Source organism: Chlorocebus sabaeus, chromosome 20 (assembly GCF_047675955.1).
Source record: "Chlorocebus sabaeus isolate Y175 chromosome 20, mChlSab1.0.hap1, whole genome shotgun sequence".
Taxonomy (NCBI): Eukaryota; Metazoa; Chordata; class Mammalia; order Primates; family Cercopithecidae; genus Chlorocebus; species Chlorocebus sabaeus.
Window position 1 is genome coordinate 45,090,812 of NC_132923.1, and position 9,692 is coordinate 45,100,503.

The following is a 9,692-nucleotide window of genomic DNA, read 5'->3' on the forward strand; positions in this document are numbered from 1 at the left end:
ACTCTGGTGCTTCCCCGAGTGGGCCCCTGTGGTGTGGCATGTCTGCTTCTCTTGGCATCTGTGAGTATAACTATCTTTTTGATAACAGTCATCTAGTCTGCTGGCCTTGCTATACCTAAATAATAATAATAAAACAATTAACTACGTTTTAAAACAAGAAATCCTATGCTCCAGAGGGGTTCCTTCTGCTCCCCAAACAGGCCCCTGCTTTCCTATGCCCATGTCTTTTCCTGTGCCGTTCCTTGTTCCCACAATAAACTTTCTCTGCCACGCCTGCATCTTACAATTCTATCCATCTTTCAATATATTCTTGCTGGCATTGTCTTGAATCTCTGGTGATAATATAGACTTAAAGATGAGAGTGTGAGGTTCAGATTGGTTTGTGACTTATACTATATCGCACAGCAAGTTGAAGGTGGCATCAGGCTCAAAGCCCAGCAGGCTTTCTTTGTGCCCCTTCCAATCATTCTATTGGCTTAGGTCAACTGAGGGTGTGCAACAGAAACGGATCTTAGTCAACTTGAGAACAAAAGGGATTTTCCAGAAGGATGCTGGGGGCAGTTCAAAGGATTTAAGGAGGAGCAGAAAGACCAGATCTCAGGTGAAGTGGGAACAAGGGCAGCTCTAGTGATAAGCCTTTGAATCTTCCCTCAGGATCCAAGTCTTTACTAGAACTCAGCTCAAGCGCATTCCCTTAAGGTTTTAAATATCTGGAAGTGACAAGGGACCCATCCCGTTACGTATATCCCCTGAATCAATCAGCTATGGTAGGATGTGTTTGGGAGACAAGGTAGAGTCTCAGAACACCGATGTGATCACTGGGGACCACTCCTTTGTATTAAGAGTTTCCCAAAGAAAATGCAACCATTGAGACCTGACAATTTGAATCCCTTACAGCCATCTTTCTAATATATTAAATCCTAAGTCCTTCTAAATAAAATGGAGCAGTCAAGGGTTAGACAAAAACAGCTCCAAAGCAAAGCAACTTTAATAGTTCAATAAATAGTCACTGAATGCTAACTCTGTGCATTCAAAGGACTTATGCTAGACATTGGGTGGATAAAGGGATGAGGGTGGAATGTGAAAACTGGTAAGACCTGACAGCTGCTCAAAGATAAGACAGGCATACAAATGATGACATTGAGAGGCAGGATAAAGGGAATGATGCTCCACAACAGATACGAAGTGCTACAAGGTTTTACAGCATGGAGAGATTCTCTAAAATTTATATCCAGAGGAAAACCAAAAAGCTAAAGTCCAGATTTTCCTTCTTATTGCAACTTCATCATATGTTGGAAAAACTATACATGATTTCACATGCAAAGGAACACAATGTTCTTATTTCCACCTACTGCAGTCCAGCTGCCAATTCAAATGTCTGCCACCTCTTAATTGTGCAATTAGGGAAGCATTAGGTTCAGTGGACTCATGTGCCACTGCTAAGCTCCTGCTTGGATGGATTGTATAAACATGGTATCTGGGAAGGAAAAAAGGAAGTTCTTGGGTGATAACATTGCTATGCAAGGAGAGTTTGCTGCAACATTTTATAACTCAAGAGCTGCTGGCCCAAGGCTATGCTGTTGCAACATATCTGGATCCATCTCACATTGCAGTGATGAGAGTGAGAAGAAGAATTTAAACATCTTAGTCTCACTGGGCTTATTAAAACAACTTTGGTTTATTGAGAGCACCAAGATGCACCTCATGCCCTCTCAAGGTCAGGGAAAATGAGCTTAGGATATGATGTGGCAGTAGGGGAACACACTGGCTTCTTCATTGACTACCCAGTGGTTACCAGAGGCACAGGAGGAGGCAGAGGCAAAAAGGATGTAACGAAAGGGAAGGCTGGAGAAGCAGGTGGACAAGGAAATTAAGGAGGGAGGATGGTGTATGTTTGAGAGCAGAGCGAAAGGGAAAGGAAAGACCCTGGAGTTGTTTGACATTGTTTTCACTGTTGAAGCTGGGGTGAATGAGTAAAACACAACCTGTCTCATCTTTAGCAGTAGACAGTGAGGAGAAAATCAGTTGAGTGAAGGAGAAAATGAGCCAGTTAGTTAATATTTCTGTAGGCCCACTAGGCATCAGGTATTGCTGCATTTTCTTCTTGGGAACTTAGGAACAGAGAAGCCTCCAGCATTTGTACTTGGAAAACCTTACAAAGATATATCAGACATCTTCTTGTCCTTAATATATACTATAGGCTTGTCTAGAATTTAGAATTCTAGATTTTAGTTTTCTTTTAGCCCAGTATTCAGTCTCCACTGCTTGGTCAGAAGGCTTAGACCCCTTTTGTTTAGAGGTTGAACATTCACACACACAGATGGGATGCCCTCAGCCTTAAGGCTATAATCAATATTGGGAGAGTTGGGATGGGCAGCAGTGCACTTAGCTAGGTCCTCATAGTCACTAAAGGCAGGGGTCTCAAATATAGACTTCTAACATTTGTCTCAAAATGAGGTTGTATTAGGTTGAACTACATGACATTACTGATTTTCTAGGTTAAAAAAAGATTGAGTATCAACAATTTCATGTGGCTCAACTTAATACCTAAATTCATTGTAAATTATGTATGTGTTAAAGGTATTAATTTGTTAAATGAAAATATTTTAAAACTATCATTTTCAAAAACCTGTTTTGTCTTTTTTTTTTTGAGACGGAGTTTTGCTCTTTTTGCTCAGGCTGGAGTGCAGTGGCCCGATCTTGGCTCACTGCAACCTCTGCCTTCCGATTTCAATCCATTCTCCTGTCTCAGCCTCTGGAGTAGCTGGGATTACAGGCGCCTGCCACCAAGCCCGGCTAAGTTTTGTAGTTTTAGTAGAGACGGGGTTTCACCATGTTGGCCAGGTTGTCTGGAACTCCTGACCTTGTGATCCGCCCGCCTCGGCCTCCCAAAGTGTTGGGATTACAGGTGTGAGCAACCGCGCCCGGCTTGTCATTTTAAAAAAATAACAGAGCTGGGTATGGTGGCATGTACCTGTAATCCCAGGTACTAGGGAGGGTGAGGCAGGGGGATGGAAATATTTAAAAACTATCATTTTCAAAAACCTGCTTTGTCATTTTGAAAAAAATAACAGAGTTGGGCATGATGGCATGTACCTCTAATCTCAGGTACTAGGGAGGTTGAGGCAGGGGGATCACCGGAGCCCAGGAGTTTGAATCCAGCCTGGGCAACATAGCAAGACCCTGTCTCTAAAAAAATACTTAAAAAAAAAAAAAAAAACCGCTGGGACCCACTCGACTTCTGCCTGTTGCCCCAAGATGGCAGACACAATGAGCGGGTTGCCAGTGGCGTGGCTGTGAGGACGAACAGTCGGCCGGCGAGGCTCCACAGCCAGGCGGAAGACCGTCGTCCAAGCAGAAGGAAGAGGAGGAGGCGGCCCAACTGTTGGCCGAATTCCCTCTAGCCGCCGCGGCGCCCGCCTCGCCCAGGTTGGCGCTTCCGCAGCCCGCCCACTCGCCTTCCCCAGCCGCCGCCAGGAAGCTGACCGACCGCGTGCTGCTGCGGAGCTTCAGCGTTGCCAACGTGTTCTGCGAAAACTCGGACAAGATTAACTGCTTTGATTTCAGCCCCAACAGCGAGGCGATCACCTCGAGCAGCGACGACGACTCCTTCGTGCTCTGTGACTGCCAGGAGGGCAAACCAAAACCCTCTTCAGTAAGAAATACGGCGTGGCCTCATCAGATACACTCCTGCGGCAAACACAGTTGTTTACAGCTCTAACAAAATAGACGATACTATTCGTTACTTGTCCTTGCATGACAACAAAGAAAGTATCTGACTTTACTTGTATCGGACATAGCAAAAGGATAGTGCTCTCGTCCATGTCATCTGTGGATGACACTTTCATTTCTGTGTCTCTTGATAAGAGCATTTGACCCTGGGTTCTCTGGTCTCCTAACTGCCAGGGCCTCATGCATATAAAAGGGAAGCCAGTTTGTTGTTTTGATCCAGAAGGGTTAATTTTTGCTGCTGGTGTCAACTCTGCAATGGTCAAACTTTATGACCTTCGTTCTTTTGATAAGGGGCCATTTGCTCCCTTTAAGATGCAGTATGATCGAACTTGTGAGTGGACGGGACTTAAAATCAACAACGATGGCAAGCTCATCCTCATTTCCACCAACCGCAGCTTCACTGGTCTCACTGGTGCATTCAAAGGAGTGCTGATACACATGTTTGGGGGTTATGCCAACACCAAAGCTGTCACACTGGAGGCTTCATTTACTGCGGACTCTCAGTTTATTATGATTGGTTCAGAGGATGGCAAGATCCATGTCTGGAATGGAGAGAGCGGTATTTTAAAAGTAGCTGTGTTGGATGGTAAACAGGCCCAATTACCTGTTTGCAATTCAACCCCAAGTTCATGACTTTTGCCAGCGTGTGTTTTAACATGGCCTTCTGGTTGCCCACCATTGATGACTGACCCTGATGCTGCTTGGCTATTTCTGTACAGTGAGGGCCACCAGCAGGAAGAAACTCAGAGGGGACTGAGATAATTGTGGAACTGGATTATTTGACTCTGCTGGAGAACATCCTTTTACATGGCCTTCCCATGGATGTGCTGTGCATCTGCTCAAAAGAAAATAATTACTTTGCTGAGCATCTTCAAAAGGACTCTTGGTGCAGCAGACTCAATTGGAACTCGGCTTTTCTAGCTGTCACTGCACTAAGCTTTGCTAGAGGAGCGACCAGACTCACGATTTGGTATAGTGAGGCTCTCAAGCATCTTCAGTTTGAATGTACATGCTGCTGAGGAGCCGGCGAAGTCTTCAGTTCTGCACATCCCTTCTCCTACCCTGCTAAATGTATGGGAAGCCACAGTCCTCGTTTTGAAATGCTCGGGCAGCTCAGTGCCCCTTGCCCTCACCCTGCATGTCTTGTGGGTCTCCCTGTGTACTTGTGGCATTATCCACAACCATCATGTTTCTTAGGTGCCAAACATTTACAGAAATATTTTGTTGTATCTTGGGGTCAGAGAAAGGGACAAATACAGAAGGACCTTGCTCGCAGGAAGCTGTGCGGTTAGTCACTGCATTTAGTTGTGCAAGGCTAGGCGGTCGGGCAGGCCTCAGGCTGTAGGTGTTGGGTGGGAAAGGGGCCTGAACGGAAGGGAAAGGGAGGGTAGTGGGTGAGTTCCTGGGGCTGGAAGGTTTAGCAGCAACCTGGTGCCGTGCCCTGTCAGCAAGACAAACTCACGGTTCTCGGGGATGCCTACCAAGCTTGGTTTGTACAGAAGCAAGGTGGGAGTCTATTTTTGTACATGTGCTATATCACACTTTGCTGTGGGCTAGTATTGTGAAGTGAGTCTGAGTTGTTTACACTGATGCTTTGCCTGCCCACCACAAATTGTGTACATAGTCTTTAGATGATACCACCCCTTTCCCCAGCTCCCGACCAAAAGCTGGTTCTAGGCCTGTGTTATGTTATATTTAGCCTTTTTACATATGACCTTTGATTTCTGTTGTTTGTGTTTCAGCACAGTGTGTGCACCTTCGTTTAAATACATCTGTGTGCATACAGATATGCATACATGTGTGTGCGTATGGATGTAATGCTCTCATCTGTAGTTTCTGAGAGTCCAGCTGAAGCAGATGGAGTCTTCCAGCCCAAGAGACAGACTGCATCCTTGCTAACGGTGTTTGCCACAAGTGTTAGTGAGTCTTCCCTATTAATGTTTTCATTTTGGAAGACCAAATGAAGCAAAGCTTACAGTGTTTGCTGTTTCCATGGCAGCTAAGTGAGGGTCTTGGGATGACTCCCTGTGTTCCTCAAGCTGCACTTTGGGTTCCTCTCTGCAGTATTATCCCCTTTTTGCTTGGTGGTACTCTGTGCCCGTATGTGTGTGTATGTGTGATAGTCACTCTTGCATGGCTTCTGTGTCTGGCCTGTGGCATTTGGGGATAGGGTGCTGGAGCCAGAGCCTTTTCAGTTTGTTTGAGGCCTCGTTGCCAATGATAGATCACTCCCGTTGACCTGATATGTGTGCTTGCTTGCTGCTTTTCCTTGCTTTCTCTTGGAGGAAGAAGGGGCTCTAGTCAGGCCTGGCCTGAGTGAGATGAGCTGCAGCTGGCTGATGGCCCTCTTACAGCAGAGAGAGTGGTCTGTCATTTTACTAAGTTCCTAAACAAACATTTATGCAGGCAACACTCCTTGCAGATCCAGAAACTGAGGCACAGTAAGGTTATGACTTGCTCAAGAATACATAGCTGCTAGGGAGTAAATCAAGACATCACAACTTCTATTCAGCGGCGGGAATAAGCTGTGAATTGCTAGCGCTTTTTTTTTTTTTAAAGCAATTACTTTTTTTTTCCTTGTCCCTTAAACTGAAAGTGCAAGAGGTGTATACCTTTCCCAAACGTAGACTAGAATCTGCAGGATGCCACCCACTGTATGACTCTGCTTTCCCAGAGAGGATGGACTTTTAGAAACCAAATGATCTTAATTGTTAGTACCCACCCCTGGCTTTTCAGGGTAGAAAATTCATGATAGGAATCATTGTTAAGAGAGAGTGCTTGGAACCGTGGGTTAACAGGAAAGGCTATATAATGTCACATATCTGCAACCAGAGCAGCCACCAAGCATGACTTACCCAGCAGCAGGAAAATGATTTGTATCTGAGTTCCTGTGTGTCCCAAACGGAGGCACCATGTTCTTTGAAAACATGCCACCTCGTGGCCTCTATTTGTGGGTCCTGCGGTTGCAAACCTGCCTCCTGAGTTAAGAAGGAAAGGGGAAAGATATAGCTGGAAGTGAGTGGAGATGATGTGGTGGGGGGATAAGGCAGAATAAGAGAAGAGATTCTGAGGGCTGGGGCTGCAAAGGTTCTCTCAGCGGAGCCAGAGGTGCTCAAGCTCTCTTGGGGGTGGTTGGGGAGTGGGGCAGCGGCGTTTGCCATCCTCTTAGGAGTCAGGGCCAAAACCACTGATGTGTATTTGATAGCGACACTGCACTGCTCAGCCAGAGGGGTAGTTAAAAAAAAATTATTTCCCGTTGCAATTGTAATTACTACTTATTAAGGAAAATTTGGAAATTTTAGAATCAGTTTGCCACCCAAATGCTACCACTGTTAATCTTTTGGTGTTAAATGTTCCCCTAAACATTTCTGTGCATAGATTTTTGGTGTGTTTACATAGTCATTATTCTACTGTCTATACAATTTTATGTCCCTTTTGTGCTTAGCATACAAACATTTTTTCCATGTTACAGTCTTAAACAGAAAAAAAATATTGGGATCCAACAAATGGAAGTAACCCTAGGCCCTTCTTGACTCTGAGAGACTCTGGCTGGAGCCATGTTCTACTTTTGTTCCTGGGCCCTTCACAGAGGAGACCTCATATGTGAACATCATTTGCTACCTAAGACCCAGAGCAAAAATTAGCCGGGTGTGGTGGTGCATGCCGTAATCCCAGCTACTTGGGAGGCTGAGGCAGGAGAATCGCTTGAACCTGGGAGGCGGAGGTTGCAGTGAGCCCAGATTGTGCCATTGCACTCCAGCCTGGGTGATAAGAGTGAAACTCTGTCACAAACAAACAAACAAACAAACAAGAAGACCCAAAGCACATCTTGTGAAGTGTTCTTGTGTTCAAATCTGAGTATTTTTCTAACTGTTATTTTTCAGCCCATTTCTTACAGCTGACTATCTAAATCCATATAGGTTATTCTGTTGCATATTTGTATATCACTGTATCTGTTTAGTCACCAGGTGGCTGCTCAAAAACATCTATTTTATCTCTTCAAACCTTCTATGGCATCCCAAATTCTTGCTCTGCAAGCCATGTTCAACTTCCTACAAGTTTGACATTAATTCTAAATTCACTCATTGAAAATTCAGGTCAACATAAAACCTACTTAGTGGGCCAGGTGCAGTAGCTCATGCCTGTAATCCCAGCACTTTGGAAGGCTGAGGCAGGCGGATCACCTGAGGTCAGGAGTTCAAGACCAGTCTGGCCAACATGGTGAAACCCTGTCTCTACTAAAAATACAAAAATTAGCTGGGCATGGTGTTGGGCACCTGTAATCCCATCTACTTGGGAGGCTGAGGCAGGAGAATTGCTTGAACCTGGGAGGCAGAGGTTGCAGTGAGCGGAGATCATGTGCCATTGCACTCCAGCTGGGGCAACAGAGCAAGACTCCGTCTTCAAACAAAAACAAAAACCTACTTAGTATAACTGCTATCAAAAGCCCACCTGGTTGACTGTGAATATGGATGCTGCTGTAGCAAAGGAAGCCTGGTATAGGTCCCTGCTACCATTTCTCCTCCTCTGCTTCACTGACCTCCTCAAAAAACAAACAAAAAATTTTTGCTTCACTGTAGTTATACTGTGTGCATATACGTATAGTATATGTGTGCTAATTTTTCAGCAAATATTGATTGAGGCCTGATTCTGTGCCAGGCACTAGAGATGCAATGGTGCATGAAACATACCTGGTTATTGTTGTTCTGGTGCCCACAATCTAGTAGGTGTTATAGAATAGAGGACCGACCACATAGTGCTATAAGTGCCACAACAGGAATGACTGAAAGCTACAAAGTGTTGAGGGAGCAAAGTCATTTTTTACCATAGGGTTGAATGTCTACTTGTCCCAAGCACTATTCTACATGCCAGAAAAAGAGACACTAAATAAGAGTAAACTGGGATGCCTGTGTGAGGAGGCAACATTTGAGCAGGGTACTACTAGATGATAAGCAGGGTACTATACAATGAGCAAGATGGGGTGGAGGAAAGATATGGTATCCTCAACTCAGAATGAGAGGTAAAATAAGTCTTCCTAATGGCAGTGATGCTGAACTGAGACCTGAAGGATGAACAAGAGTTAGCTAGGTGAAGGAAGCTGGGGTTTGGTGGAGAAGTGCTCCAGGCAGAGGAAACAGGATATGCAAAAGGCCAGAAGAGAAGGAATAGAAAATACAAGAAATTTGTGACTAGAAAAGCTGAGGGGGGTAACAGATTATTACGAGCTCTCCCTTTGTCTGGTAAAATTGTTTTACTTATATAAGAGCCAGTTTATTTTGTATACCTTGTTTTCTCTTTTAGTAGCCTTACTGATACACAAGTCCAAACATGTTTGGGCAGCTTCCTCACAGAACATGGCCAAAGGAACTCCTGCCATCTAATGGACAGAGAGAACATCATGATTTGCAGAAAATTAGCATTACTACAGTGTTAGGCTCACAATATTTCAAATAACAGCAACTTTCCACTCAGTGGTTTAAAAGCCCTTATGTACTAAAAACAGGTTAAGTAAGAAATATGTAAGAATATTCTCCTCCGTCTCAAAAAAAAAAAAAAAAGAATATTCTCAGACAATGCTCCCCTGTATGGGGAGATGAAAGGAAACCAGGGAAAGAAAGGAAGGAGGGAAGGTTAACAATTAGGTACTTGTGTCAGCATTGTATTTAGTGAGCATACTCTCATTCCTCCAATCAATGAGGTAGGCAACATAAACCCCATTTCCAGATGAGGAAACTGCAACTCACAATACAGGGAAAAGCTGGCCTTGACTGACTCCTTTATGTTATGCTGCTTCCCATCAGGATTTATTTCTGAATCAACAAATGGTAAGGAGGCATTAAAATGTTGCCCAGTTGTGACATCCATATATTTACATTTAAGACTTTAATGAAAGTGCTTAAGATCCCATTTCATTCCCAAAAGACATCGGAAGAATCTCTATTTCACTAAATAATATACAC

At 44.4% G+C, this 9,692-nt stretch overlaps 1 pseudogene; it reads left to right on the forward strand.

Annotated features, from left to right (window-relative positions):
• The first annotated feature begins 1,727 nt into the window (after positions 1-1,727).
• Positions 1,728-4,511, forward strand: LOC103225899 (WD repeat-containing protein 82 pseudogene; annotated as a pseudogene).
• The last annotated feature ends 5,181 nt before the right edge of the window (positions 4,512-9,692 follow it).